The 15,014-nt window shown below is 47.7% G+C and overlaps 1 protein-coding gene across 2 annotated transcripts in view; it reads right to left on the minus strand.

The window, feature by feature from the left end:
• ST3GAL3 (ST3 beta-galactoside alpha-2,3-sialyltransferase 3) overlaps nucleotides 1-14,271 on the minus strand; it is a 382,096-nt gene extending 367,825 nt beyond the window's left edge. Inside the window, exon 1 of one of the 2 annotated variants that reach the window (XM_043490453.1) lies at nucleotides 13,881-14,271. The gene's annotated coding sequence lies outside the window, so the exon portion shown is untranslated. The remainder of the gene's footprint in view (nucleotides 1-13,880) is intronic. The other variant, XM_043490454.1, reaches the window with a different exon arrangement.
• Nucleotides 14,272-15,014: the final 743 nt, after the last annotated feature.

Below are 15,014 nucleotides of genomic sequence, written 5' to 3' on the forward strand. Positions count from 1 at the left end.
ATGCTATTTCATGTATACTTTATTGATATTGTATAGTGCTAACTTTTTTATGAGACTGTCATGTGATATTAAATAAAACACCTTACAAAAGGATATTACATCTGCACAGTTACCTTTATCAAACAAACTTGTAATCTCAGCAAAGGAGTTAAAGCAGTTTTGACAAAATCTATTTTCCATAAAGCCGCGTAGACTGGTATTAATTATATTCCTAACCTTTAATTCTTTATCATTTTAACCCTGTATCAGCTTTTCCATTATTTTGCCCAGCATTGATGTTAGGCTAACTGGCCTCACCTACTTGTACTTTTTGAATATTGGTGAACATTAGCACTATTACAGTCTTCTGAAATTTCCCCATTATTCCAAGATTTATTAAAAATTAACATCAGTGGGTCAGAGGACTCCTCTGCCAACTCTTTTCGAACTCTTGGATGCACGTTGCACAGGCCTGCTGATTTTACAATGTTTATCCCTAGTAGACATTGTTTAACATTCTTCTTAGTTACTAATGGTCTGGAAAGTACTTCCTTATCCTTATATGGTACTAGTACATCATCCTCCCAAATACAGAGCACAAGTATTTATTGAACACTTTTCTGCATTGCTGTAGACAATATTACCATCTCCATCTAGAAATAGACATATACCATTGTTAGAATTTCTTTTGTTCCTAACACACTTAAACTCCTTATTGTCCTTATCCCTGCCAGCCATGGATTTTTCCTGATGTCTTTAGCTTCCCCTATCAGTTTTCTACACTTCATTACTTCAAATGTATATTGATTTCTATTTCTCTTCCCCTCTCCCCCCGCCATTTGTTATATATCACATTTTTATTTCTAAATTGCTGCCTTTACTTTACCACTGAACCAGGATGGGTTTAAAACCAAAGTTGTGCTCTTTCCTGATTGTGGGATCCGGGGGTGGGGGGGTTGCCCTCTAATAAACTTATCTTAAAGAATTCCCAATTTTCTAACTAAATTTCATCTCCCAATCAATTGTGTTCATACTTTTCCTCAGCTTTGGGAAATTAGCCTTTTTGAAGCAACAAGCATATATATTACTGGCTGGGACTGTTCTCCGTTTGCCCTTATTGAACCTAATCACATCATGATCACTGGTCCCTAGTCAACTACCACCTTCCAGCCCACTGATTAATTCCTCTTCATCCATCATGAGGTCAAAATAGTTATCCGATATTGGTGGCAATACCTTCTGTATTAGAAAATCTATAAATTTTAGAAAGCTGTTTTACTGCTAGATGCATGAAACCTCCCACCTGTGTCTGCCAAATTGAAACCCTCATAACAATAGTATTATTCTTTCCACACATTACATATAGAGCAACTCCTCCTGTTCTCCGGTTTGAGGCAGTGGTCTGTAGCAGACCCCCAACCATACACCCTCCTGGGCTTGGTTTGTTAGCACACTGCTGCCTAAGTATTCAATATCGTCTGCTTCAGAGTTCTCGATGATTCAGAAACAGGTTGTGGTGTAATGCAGAGTACCACCACACACACCCCTTTTACACACACTTTCCTTTGCCATAGTCAGTGGAAACAACAGTACAGCTTTTTTTCCAGCATCTACTCAGGATCTCAACACACTTTGCAAACATTAACTAACTGACCTTCAACACCCTCTGGAGGGTGGGGAAAGTGAGACTCAAAGAACTGCCAATCATTGTACGGCAAGCCAGTGACAGAGACATACTGTAAGTGAAACTTTGCACACTGCAAAGCTCAGCACTTGCTGAATCCAGGTCACTGAGCTTGATGGCTCAGGGGATGGTAATGGGATATGGAGCTCTTTCCTTCTAAGTGGAAATACAAATCAGATCTAAATCAGCGGGAACAACTTTTGGTCACTATCCAACAGCTGATCAACAACCTGGGTCAAATGAGCTGGTGATCTTAATGCAGTTCCCAGTAGGCGCAAGTAGGTTAATTGTCTGCCCTGCCCTGTGCTTTAATCTTTGGTGTCTGACACGGTCACCAGCATGTGCACACTCACCTAGAAACTGATCTGGAGTGTGAGGCTCTTTGCCAGGATATCGCGAGGAAAATAGCCCTGCTATTTCCTGCACTGTATCTGCTCTGCAGAGCTCTTTGGTTATGCCAGCGTGGTCTCCCTCTGCAGCTGCTCTGTGGAGGTTGTGGACTTTCCCGTCTCCTAGAGACACAGCTGATATCTCAGAGGAGAAGTGAGACTTTCAAAATTTACTAAATGACACCAACATGAACAAGACAGGAAAGCTCTTTGCCCAGTAGCTCTAGGGTATGAGGTTCCAGGAGAATTCAGCCCACCAGGATGGATGTGGAGATGGGACAACTTGAGCAGTGGCTCTCAACCTTTCCAGATGACTGTGCCCCTTTCAGGATTCTGATGCGTCTTGAATACCCCAAGTAAAAAATACTTGCTTTCAAAATCAGACATAAAAATACAAGCGTCACAGCACGCTAGTACTGGAAAATTGTGTACTTTCATTTTTACCATATAATTATAAAATAAATCAACTGGACTATAACTATTATCCTTACATTTCAGTATATAGTATACAGAACAGTATAAACAAGTCATTGTCTGTATTACATTTTAATTTGTACTGACTTTACTAGTGTTTTTATGTAGCCTGTTGTAAAATTTGGCATATATCTAGATGAGTTGATGTACCCCCTGGAAGACCTCTGTGTACCCCCAGGGGTACACATACCCCTGGTTGAGAACCACTGAACTAGAAGACATGTTGGCAGAGAGGCTGCAATAGCTGTTCCTTTTCAGACCTCTTTCTGATGATCACTTTCACATGTTGCTGCTGATTTCTCCAATTCGGGTGCATTTCAGAGGAGAGCATCTTAGCTGGGGCCCCCTCCAGAGGCTGTAGCAAAAGGAACCAGGGCTGCTCTGCAGGATTCATGAGCTGGACCTGGCCACTGGAACCAAGTTGGCCAAATCCCAATGAGGTTATGGTAAGGTCCAGGGAGCAGACATCCCCACTCCAGAAAGCACTCTGCATAGTTCCAGAGCCAGTCAAAGCAGGGCAGGACACCACAATTAGATCCACTGCTATTCACCACGGATTTCGACCCTTCAAAAGGAACATAGGCAGTGAGGCCAGAAAAGACCCATTGAGACAAATGGGATATCAAATAACTTCTCGTAACAGCTTATCTAACCCATTCTTCTTTCTCTGTGTTGATGAATCCTACACCTTTCTTATGAATCTCTTGCACAGCTTAGTTGCTGTGGATGTACCCTAAGACGACAGCATGTGGGAATCAACATAGAAAAACCTCTGGTGTTTAAGTCCATCTCTTAATGACTTCAGATCAAGTTCCCTCTGGTTATTTGTCATGCAAGAGGTTTCTAACAGCCAAGCCAGCAAATGAAACATGAGGGCTGGAAGCAAAAATGGGTTTTCCTTCAGCATTACCACTCATAATCAGGACTCTGCAGTTGGAACTCAGTTAATTACACGGATGATGTGTAAGCCCCAAAAGAATCCAGCTCCTTCTCCTGTAGCTCTGCTGGCTCTGCAGGGCTGACAGCAGTAGAATCATATTGTTGTCACTAAAACAAACAGCTCCGAGTCTGACTTGGTTACACACAAATGGGCTGGGAAAGGTGGCTTTTTACAAACAATAAAGTGTTGAGGAAAGGGATACAAGGAAAGCCCTATGGTCAGGCCATTTGGTACATAGCATGTTAGTTTTGATGGGGGAGGGGAGCGCTGCAATATTGAGCGGAAGTGGGGTGAGGGAGAAATGGCCATTGAAGGCAAGGGAGGGAGAGAAGGATTGGGAGGAAGGTGGGCAGGGCAGTGAGGCTGGCAGTGGAGGGACTAGGATGGGGAGGAGAGAAAGGAGGCTGGGGCAAAAGCCCATCTGCAGACAGTAAAGACTGGTCCAAAATGTATCTGCATCCCTAGAAAAGGTAATGCAAAAGTAACTGCCTACAAATATGACAGGGGGTGAACCCAAAGGAGTGGGGGGATGGAGGGATAATTTAAGGCAGCACAAAGGGTTGTAACCTGGAAGGGTGGGGTGAAAGATCTGAATAAATTTGCTGACACTGATATGAATCAGGCTATGAATCTTCTCCCCAGGAAGGGCGGTGGGGGGCAATCACCTGCAGGCATTTCAATCCAGACTGGCCAGATCTCTAGAAAATACCAGAGGGAACAGCCTTGGAGGGACGGGCTGGGTGATCAAACAGACTCTTTTAGTCTTTGGCTGCTAGGAGTCTAGAATGTGGCCATGGCTGAGCTGACACCAGTGTGTTCTAGCAGCTACCTGTAGGGTTGACTCAAGTTACACCTGCCATGCAGTTCCCATTGTAGCCCCATGGAGATCAGTATAAACTTTCACCAGGAGTGGGAAGGCTTTTCCCATGCTGGGTTTTCTCAGGGAAGCGGCTTCTTTTGAAAGTTCAAGCAAAATCTAGAGAGCTGGTTCTGAGTTTAAAGAAAACAAATGGTTCCCAGGGTACAGAAACTTTAACCACTTCATTTAAAAATGGCCTAAAGCAAACACAGATGAAGTTGGATGCTTGCCTTGGCCATGTTCCTGGAGGAGGAGAATGCCAGTGCCCGAGGCCATGTGCGCAGGGAAGGAGCTCCTGGCTGGCCATGGGAAAGTGCCCACTCCTGTACTTTTAAATAGATTGGTTTGGATTAAAACAAAATTCTGAGCTCTGAAATCTACATGCTCAGCACATCCCGGAAAGAGAGAGCAGTAAGCTTGTGGCTCTGACTATAATCATGGTCTGGCAAGCAGCCCCCTGCTGTGATTAAACTGAGCTTCTGACATACTCCCCTTGCCAAGCACAATCTTCATAGCTGGTCAAAGCCACACTGCTTCCTCTTAACCTGCTCTCAACCTGCACCTGCTCACTCACTGCTTGCCCACCATGAGCTGCACTGGCCTTGCCAGTACAGCTCAGGTTTAACATCAAGGCCCAGTTCAGTGGGGAGCAGGGATGGCCTGATTCTGTAGGACTTCAGATCCTTCACTGGGGAGATAATGCCCAGGTTGCTCATCACCTTGACCCCAATCCCCTGTCCAGCCTCCCTCTTCTCCTGGATGTCCCACCACCTCAAACATCTTTCCCTCCCATCCCCTCTGCCACAGGCTGGCAAACCAGGGGCCATTTGTCACTCCTCCCCCCAACACACACACTTCCGGGACCGACTGCATCGGCCAATCGCGCCAGCCCACAGGGCCCCGGAAAGTGCGGAGCCCAGATTCGCCATACCCTAGGGACAGCTCTGGCTATACCCACATAAAAGTGCATTTGCCAGTTGTAAGCCAGTGGGCTAACTCACTGGTCCATGCACTCTCCAGCCACAGGATTCCAGTCCCTTTTCTTCAGGGGTTCAGGTTTATTTCTTCAAAAGCAACACAAGCTCGATACATCTGTCATTGCCCTTCCCCCAGCCCAAGAGTTTCTGCTTTCTGCAGGCCGGCACTCTGCTGGCCATCTGCCTGGGAGTCAAGGCTAAACCCCAGCTTCCTTCTCCCCCCTGTGCTGCTTCCTGCAGGCCGTCACAGAGTTGGCAGCAACAGGGACTCCTTCAAGATCCTTCCTACACCCATCCCACTCACCTGTGCTGCTTGCTGATTTTTATGAGCACCAGGCGAGTTCAAGCTATCACCCCATCCCTGTCTCACCACATTGGCTGATCAATCACAGGTGGAGAGTCCAGATAATTCCTGTAAAGGGCCACTTCCCATGTGTCACCAGTGTTGCTTATTTCACACCGAAACGGCCATAAGCAGTCCCTGCAGATGCCCCTGTTATAGCAGGTATAAGCTGTTCTCTGCACAGAGGGGTTGCCAGGATAGCTGTACTCACAAACCTCTTCTGGTATCGACAAAGGTGTGTCCCTCTGGAATACCCTGGGGATGGGGCTCTCACTGCAACACAAAGACGGGATTGTTGTGTTGTTGGAGGAGAGATCCCAGACCCAGGGGGTATATGTGGAACGGAGGCCAACGAGTTCACAGGGGTGGGGGAGGAAGGGCAGAACTACAACTCATGAGTGGTGTGGCCCTCCCTCACCAGGGGAGGGTGCCACTGCTGTTCCATCATCCACCATTGCATTCGTTTGCCACTCGTACTGCGCTGGGCACTACCAGCCGAGGGCCTGACAGAAGCCAGCTCCAAAGATGCACTGCGCAGTACAGGAATGTGCCTCCCCTGCTAATTCCCCTTGGACATCTGCCTTCTGGGCCTCACCAGGTTGAATTCTCCATGGTCCACAGCATACCACCTCGTGGGGGAGGGAAGGAGGGAGAGTAGGAGGGTGACAAGCTGCAGCTGGCACAGTAGAGCACTTCGAGGGGAAGGTTTCTTGGTCTCAGCACTCAGCCATGCAATGAGGACTGGCACATTAGTGCCAGTGTTCCCTTTCCCCTGGGGAGTGAGTGGAAGCTGGATTTGTAGAAGACCCATTCGCACGGAGGAAGTGGCGTCTGCTCAGGGACTATCGCTGCCCCAGGCACAGTGGGGAGATCAGTGGCCCTGCAGTCACTCAGTCAGCCACTCACATGTTTTGGTGAGCACTCAGGTGTCCACATGCCTGAGCTGCAGCCTGGGGAAGAGGGAACCCCAAACTCCTCCAGTTCCCCCAAGCTCTGCACCCAGCCAGAAGCAAGAGAGGGGCTCCATGCAAGGTCAGCTACACTGCTAGTTAGGCAAGTCTTGCAAACTCAGGCAATAACAGAGCCCACATCTGTGCCACACATCCATGGGATAGGGTATTGCCCAGGATTACAGGATCACATATGGGAAGGGGGCCGAGTTAAGTCTGCTGGGAAGGCCAAGGTCAAAACAAGAAGAAAATATACAGAATCAAAGCATTACAGTTGTCCCCACCAACAGCCTTACACTGCCAACCAGACACTGCGCTGGGAAAGAACTGAAACCTTCAGCCACCGAAATACTCCTTCCTCACAAAAGCCACTCGTCTCTCATAGTCCAGTATGTACAGATGCAAATTCTAGATCCAAGGTGAGAATTAACATAAGGATTCATGGATGTTAAGACCAAAACTATTTGTAAGTACATCAGAGATAGGAAGCCTACCAAGCCACCAGAAGGGCCATTGGACAATCGAGGTGGTAAAGGAGCACTCAAGGAAGACAAGGCTATTGTGGAGAAGCTAAATGAATTCTTTGCATCGGTCTTCACTGCAGAGGATGTGAGGGAGATTCACAAACCTGATCCATTCTTTTTAGGTGACAAATCTGAGGAACTGATGCAGATTGAGGTGACAACAGAGGAGATTTTGGAACAAAATGATAACAAGTGACCAGAGGTGGATGGTATTCACCCAAGAGTTCTAAAGGAACTCAAATATGAAATTGCAGTACTACGAGCAGTCGCATATAACCTATTGCGTCGATCAGCTTCTGTACCAGATGATTGGAGGATAGCTAATGTTACGCTGATTTTTTTTAAAAAGGCACCAGAGGCAACCCTGGCAATTACAGGTCGGTACGCCTAACTTTAGCATCAGGCAAATAGGCTGAAACTACAGTAAAGAACAGAATTATCAGACACGTAGGTAAACACAATATGTTGGGGAAGAGTCAATGTGGCTTTTGTAAAGGGAAATCCTGCCTCACCAATCATTTAGAATTCTTTGAGGGGGTCAGCAAACGTGAACAAGGGGAAATCCAGTGGATATAGGGTACTTGGACTTTCAGAAAGCCTTGGACAAGGTCCCTCACCAAAGGCTCTTATGCTAAGTAAGCAGTTAAGGAATAAGAGGAACGGTACTCTCATGGATCAGTAACTGGTTAAAAGATAGGAAACAAAGGGCAGGAATAAATGGTCAATTTTCAGATTGGGAGAGGTAACTAGCAGGGCCCCGAAGGATCCGTACTGGGACCTGTGCTGTTCAACATATTCATAAATGATCTGGAAAAGAGGGTGAACAATGAGGTGGCAAAGTTTGCAGCCAATACAAAAATCAGTCAGGATAGTTAAGTCCAAAGCAGACTGTGGAGAGTTACAAAAGGATTTCACAAATCTGGGCAACAGGGCAAAAAGATGGCAGATAAAATTCAAAGTTGATAAGGGCAAAATAATGCCCAGGGGAAAACATAATCCCAACTATACATACAATATGAAGAAGAATAAATTAGCTGTTACCACTCAAAAAAGATCTTGGAGTCACTGTGGATAATTCTCTGAAAATGTCCGCTCAGTGTGCAGCAGCAGCAGTCAAAAAACCGAACAGAATTTTAGGAACTGTTAGGAAACAGATAGAAAATGAGACAGAAAATATCATGTCGCCTCTATATAAATCCATAGTATGCCCACATCTTGAATACTGCAGTCATTCTGGTTGCCCTATGTCAGAAAAGACACATTAGTGTAACCCTTCGGCACTCAGAGTTGGCAGCAACCAGGGCCAGGTTCAATTTCTAGGGGTTCCTTTTCAACAATCCAACACAAAACCGGCTTGAGCCCCACCCAGTGACCTGGGACAATTACACACCACCCCCTGGGTGCCTCTGAGAGGCCATACTACCCCTCTCGCTAGCACAGAGTCTGAATGTTGCAAAAAAACCCACCTTTAATAAAAGGAGGGAAATAATGCAGCATTAATTTGGGGAAATACTGCAAACAGGGTTAATAAACATAAACCATTAGCAAAACACCCACCCCTATGTAAGCTGGTCAGTGTCCATTTCCTCAGGTTTTTAAAGTCCAGCAACCCAAAAGTCCCTTCAACGTGCCCGTCCCTTCTCTGCACCCCACTCACAGTTGCTGTCCTTGGACAGTGCAGCCCCGGAGTTCACAGGTGCATCTGCAGAGTTCACCTCCCACCCTTGGTGGAGGGGAGGCACCCTACTTGCTCCAGTGCTCAGGCACTCCCTTGCTGCAGGGCTCTGCTCTGGCACACTCCACCAACCAACCTGCTGGCTGCTCACCATGCCAAGATATCTTAAGGGGCCCCCACTTAACACAGCACTCAGTGATTGTAGCACTCAATAATTTCAGCTGTTAGTGGGGGAGCCTTACTGCTGGTTCACACTGGGTAGTCTCTTGCATCAGAGACACTGTCCCAGAGCAGGTCTAATACTTAGACCTAGGTATCAGTGATTCCAGCTCTGCAGCATGTAATAAGACTTTCAGGCAAGTCTAAATTAGCTCTGCTATTACACAGCGGAGAGAGGAAGGGTCAGATGGTGTGTGGTACCATTAGGCAGGGCCCACACCACCCTCTCTCAACTCACTGGGCTTCGGAACCCATATCCCCTGCCTAGCGAGTGCCATTTAGTTGAGGGTGAGTCCCTCAATCAGGAAATGCCAAGTACAGTTCTGCTGCCCACTTTATTACTCCTGTCCCAATCACAAGGAGACTGGGGCTTCCACACCAATCAAAAGTGACCATTTGGGCAAGCAATCCCATCATGCTGAGCACCTAGACAGGGTGGATGTGCCCATGCAAATGAGACCAGCTCCTGAAGTCCCCTTCCACAGCTCATCACTAGATGTCAGGGGAAAGATCATTCAGACTCTGCTTACATTAGAATTGGGAGAAGGGCAATAAAAAAAAATGATATGGGGTATGGAACAGCTTCCATAAGAGGAGAGATTTAAAATGACAGACTGTTCAGTTTAGAAAAGACAACTAAGGCGGGGTATGACATAGATCTATAAAATCATGACTGGTGTGGAGAAAGTGAATAAGGAAGTGTTATTTACTCCTTCTCATAACACAGGAACCAGGCAGAAAGTTTAAAACAAACAAAAGGAAGTATTTCTTCACACAACACACAGTCAACCTGTGGAACTCATTGCCAGCAGATGTTGTGAAGGCCAAATGTATAACTGTGTTCAAAAAAAGAATTAGATAAGTTCATGGATGATAGGTCCATCAATGGCTATTAGCTAAGATGACCAGAAATGCAACCCCATGCTGTGGGTGTCCCTAAGCATCTGACTGAATGACAGGAGATGGATCACTCAATAATTGCTGTTCTGTTCATTTCCTCTGAAGCATCTGGCACTGGCCACTGTCGGAGACAAGATACTGAGCTTTATGGACCACCCTTGATCTGACCCCACGTGGCCATTCTAACCTTTTCGAGGAACCACTATTTTCATCTAGTCTGGCCTCTTGCAAAGCACAGGCACTAGAATCTAATCCAGTGATTCCTTCGCTGATCTCAGAAATATGTAGTGGAGCACAGCATAGGTTTTAGAAATGGTCTTGATTGAAAGACAAAGTGACAGAGAATCCACCCCATCCATCGGTAAGTCATTCCAGCGATTACTTGTTCTTGCTGTTAAACATTTGGGCTTTATTTCCAGTCTGAATCTGGCTATCTTCATTTTCCAGTCATTGGTGCTTGTTTGGCCTTGTCTGCTAGATTAAGGAGCTCTCTCCCCCCATGTCAGTACTTACAGATGTAGTAGAAAGAGAGCCTGAGACTTGAGGCTGAGTATAAGGACCTGGTATAAAGCCTAAGGGCCAAACTAAAGTCAGGTCCTGCCCCGTTACAAAGCAGATGCCTGCTTGCAGGGTACTGTCCAATACATGAACTTGGCAAGAACAGGGCGGGCATTGCAGACAAGTACTGCTAGGCACAAAGTAGTCACATGAACACATTGCAGAAGGATGATACCAGAACACCCCGAATCAAGGTTATGGTGTAAACACACTCCCCGAAGAGGATACAAGGACACGCTGACCACTCTTAGAGAGAAGGTCAGGATGACAGCGTGTTGGATAGAGATGTTTTGATCGAACCAACATGTAGAAGGGTGGTAACTAAACATGCCAGCGGGGCAATGCATAACTTGTTTGTGCTGGGGTATAAAGAGGGGTCTCCCAGGGGGTGTCTTTGTCCAGCCAAGGGGGGAATGGAAAGTCCCAGCATTCACAGAGCTGCGTCCATTGTCACACATGCTAGTGTATGTGTAGACATTGATCCGGGGAGCTAGGAGCGTGCTCCATGGCAACAAACCCGGCCAAGCGCTTTTGCTACAGAAACCGAGTCTGTGGTCTTTGGGGCAGCTGGATCAGAGCCTGCTGTTTGGGGTCTCTGGCCACAGCCAGTGCAGCATGCAGAGAGAACACACACACAGCCAGCAACTGACTGCAACACACTTTGATCAAGCCACCATTGAACCTTTTGAATGTACTAAATAGATTCTGCTCCTTTCGCCTCTTACTGCAATGCAGGTTTTCCAGACCTTAAATCATCCTTGTAGCTCTTCTTTCAATCCCTTCCAATTTTTCAATATTGTCAGGCACAACAGGACTGTCTAACACAAGGGTAAAGCTTGTCTATGTTGCAGATAGCGTTTCCTTGGGGGCCTGTTCCAGATCATGGAATGAGCTCCCCCAGAACTGAAGAAGCCCCTCAAAACTGCCACCTACTGCTCCCTGTGCCAGGTACTTCTCCAACCAGCCTTCCCGGATATAAACGCAGAGCAGAATGTACGTTATGACGGGGCAAGACCAGATGGCGATAGAAAAGTAGTGGGAGATAGCTATCTTAGCTCCAGGCTAAACAAATCCCTGGTAGCAAGATAAGTGAAATGGCAGCTGCTCCAGGTCAGTTAAGACACCTGAGGCCAATTAAGAACTTTCCAGAAGGCAGGGAGAAGGCTGGGTTGATTGGGACACCTGAAGCCAATCAGGGGCTGGCTGAAACTAGTTAAAAGCCTCCCAGTCAGTCAGGTGGGTGTGCATGTCAGGAGCTGTGGGAAGAAGTTGCGTGGTTGGAAAGGCTGAGTAGTACACACCATATCAGGCACAAGGAAGGAGGCCTTGAGGAAAGGGTGAAGTGGAGCTTGAGGAAGTGAGGGCTGTTATGGGGGAAGTAGCCCAGGGAATTGTACATGTCATGTTTCTAAAAGGTCAGCTACCATAGCTGATACCATTAGGGTCCCTGGGCTGGAGCCCAGAGTAGAGGATGGGCCCAGGCTCCCCCCCGCCCCCACTTTTGCCCCCTGATTAATCACTGAGACTGGGAGACAACAGAGACTGCAAGGAAGGATAACTTCTCCTCACCTCCCTCGCTGGCTTATGAAGAAAATGACTCAGTGGACTGTGACCCTTGTCTCTAGAGAGAGAAGGGTTACATGGAGGGTCACAGTGAGCCGCTGAGGCTAATGAAATCCACCAGAAAACGCGGGACCCATGGAGGCAAGGACAGAGCTTTGTCACAACATCTAATTGCTAAAAACCAAAGCAACATCCCACGTTATACATAGAATCTTCCCATGGGAGAGAAGGGACATGTCACATCTGGCACATGTGAATCATGTCACAGAGCATTTTTGGACAGTGCTCAAATACCCCAGTGAACAGTGCTGGGTAAAAAAAAGTCTGTAGAATATCCCCACCCCTCCCCAGGAATACACCTGATCCCCGAAGGGCAGCAATATAGTCCCTGCTGTGAACAAAAATCCCTCCACTGAGCTCATTTCTGAGCTCCAAGGCACCCTGAGAAAGTTCCCCAAGTCCTACCTCTGTTCCCCCGCCCTCAGCACCACACAGGTTCCTCTGTCACCAGGACCGTGCATGTGGTGGGAGACAGGATTTACTCCCTCTCTCTGTCTGGTATTTTTAGTTTCTCTCTCACCTTGATATCTAAGCTCTGTGTCCAGCATTGCATCCTTCCAAATTCTTCCCCACTGCACCCCCAGGTGGACTTCCCCATCCTGGAATAGCACACAGTATCTGGGCAGCGTACTCTATGCCGAGGAAAGAAAATGTACATGGCTGCTTCTACTAATAGCATGGCTCCCTCCAAGTTATCTGTACACCGTCAATGGGCACGTGACACATTGACCTGTGTTAGGAGATGGAAAGCATAGCAGACAGAGTCATGTCTGGACCTTTAATGTCCTTTGAACAGATCCAGTAACCATCTCACCTGGCCTGATTTCTTGCACTGCCTCTGAACCCTCTCTGGTTTGTTACAGAATGACTTGTCATTTGTAAAATGAGGATTGTTCCAAACTGCACACGGGCCCTCCTGAGCAAACTGTTTCCCTGAAGGCCTTTAGTACGAACGTCTCCCCATCAGGCTCATGTGCCCTGAGGAGAGGCTTTGGTTATTGTGACCACAATTGAAGAGAGCTGGCAATGACTGCCGACAGATGCCCAGACTCTCTTCCCCTCCTGAAATCCATGTTCCTCCAACTTCAGAGGCAGTCAGGAGGGAAGTGCTTGGACTTTACCCAACAACCAGAGGGGAATTTGATATTTGCGTGGGTCTGAGGCCTGGAAGCCTTACCAGGACAAACAGCCCCGTAAGGAATGTCCGAGAACTCTTCACTTTGACTCCCTGCCCTGGGCTATTGGTAGCCTGCGATGTAAGTCACATGGTATTGTTTCTGTTCACTGCATGACTCTTTAAAAGGGAGAATGCCAAACAGTTTCACACAAGCACTTCCAAGAAAACAGTCACTGGTGACAGAATCTGTGAAACTGCAGGGATTCACAAACACTCCCTCCAAGCTGCAGCCACCATGAGTAGCAAATCCCACTTCCCCACAACCAGCAGCAGCGAGAACTCACCACATTTATCCCTAACAATATTTGCAACCCACTTGGTGTGTTATGTGATCAGCTCTAATTAATGCCCAGCCACCATAAGACACATTCAAACCACACACATTACACAGCTGGATTTCCCTTCTCTGACTCAATGGCACCAGAAACCTTCCCTAACGATAGAACAGACACTGCAGGGTTGGACATTTCTGCCATGCACACACGTACGCAGTAGACCTATGGCAGATAATGTTGCTATTACAGTTTGTTCTTCCTTTCCAGATGAGGAGCGTCCCTTTTCATGCCCCAGCAGCGATCTCATACCCAAGCTGTCGTGTCCCAGCCTCACCTGGACTCCAGAGCTTCCCTCTTGGCAACGGGCAGCCAACCTTCAGTTTGTAATCCTGGTGCACGGGTGGTGAAAGGCAGCTGAGGGCTCAGAGAGAGAGATTGTCATTTCATCTCCTGTTCATCAGCCCAGGCAGACCTAAAAATAGCCCCAGGAGTGGGCTGACTGAAGTCATGCTGCTGTATCTGTTACCCTGGCAGCTGAGAGAGAGGGGAGAGAGAGAGAGAAATTGCTAATCCATGGCAGAAAAATGATCCCACCGACCCTCTGGAGCCCAGCGAGAGCAGCAGCTAGAGGAACTGCCCAGCTGCAGGTGCAAAAGGGGTCGCTTCAGCCTTTGCACTTTACCAGCCAGGAAACAAGAATCACCCAGGAGAAAAGGGGTGATCGTTCCTGAGACAAACACAGAGCGTGTAAATCAGTGTGCCCTGTTAATAGCAGAGCTGTGCGGGTTTGCAGGCTGTATCTGACCTGCTGGGAGCCAGTTATGTTCATGCCTGCAACACAGTATGTGATGCTCAGTAGTGTTGTTGTTGTGCAAAGGAGCGTATCTGCCATGCCGACTCTCCAGGAGGATGGGACCTTTGATTGGTGAGGGCTTGGTGCATGGAGATGCAACAAGCAAACTAGGCAAGGGGGAGCGGCACTACTCCCACCACTGGCTGGGCAAGACTACAGCTGTGGGTTACCCACTCAGCAGCCTGCAGGACTGCAACCCTGGCAGGGGGAGAATGGGGACTGTAGGGAGGGATGCATCCAAGCTCCTCCTTAAGTCTCACTTCTGCCCTGACGCCCATGGGCAGGGAAGACGCCCGCAGACTAAATTCAGAGAGGATCCTCCTGCCGTGCATCGGTCCCTTCTGCCCAGCCAGTGGCATGTGAGCCCTTTGGGCAGGGGCTGCCCGCACCTATGCCTGGTGCAGCGACCACGCTGCCAGCACTTGCATGACGGGAACAGGTGCCCCACAGGAAGCAAGTGGCCTGCCCAACTTCTCCCACATCCTGCTTGCAGTGCCCAGGTCAAATCCAGCCCTGCCATGCTGTCAATGTTCCTTCCCCACTCTGAACTCTAGGGTACAGATGTGGGGACCAGCATGAAAACCCCACTAAGCTTATTTTTACCAGCTTAGGTTA

Source organism: Dermochelys coriacea, chromosome 8 (genome assembly GCF_009764565.3).
Source record: "Dermochelys coriacea isolate rDerCor1 chromosome 8, rDerCor1.pri.v4, whole genome shotgun sequence".
Taxonomy (NCBI): domain Eukaryota; kingdom Metazoa; phylum Chordata; order Testudines; family Dermochelyidae; genus Dermochelys; species Dermochelys coriacea.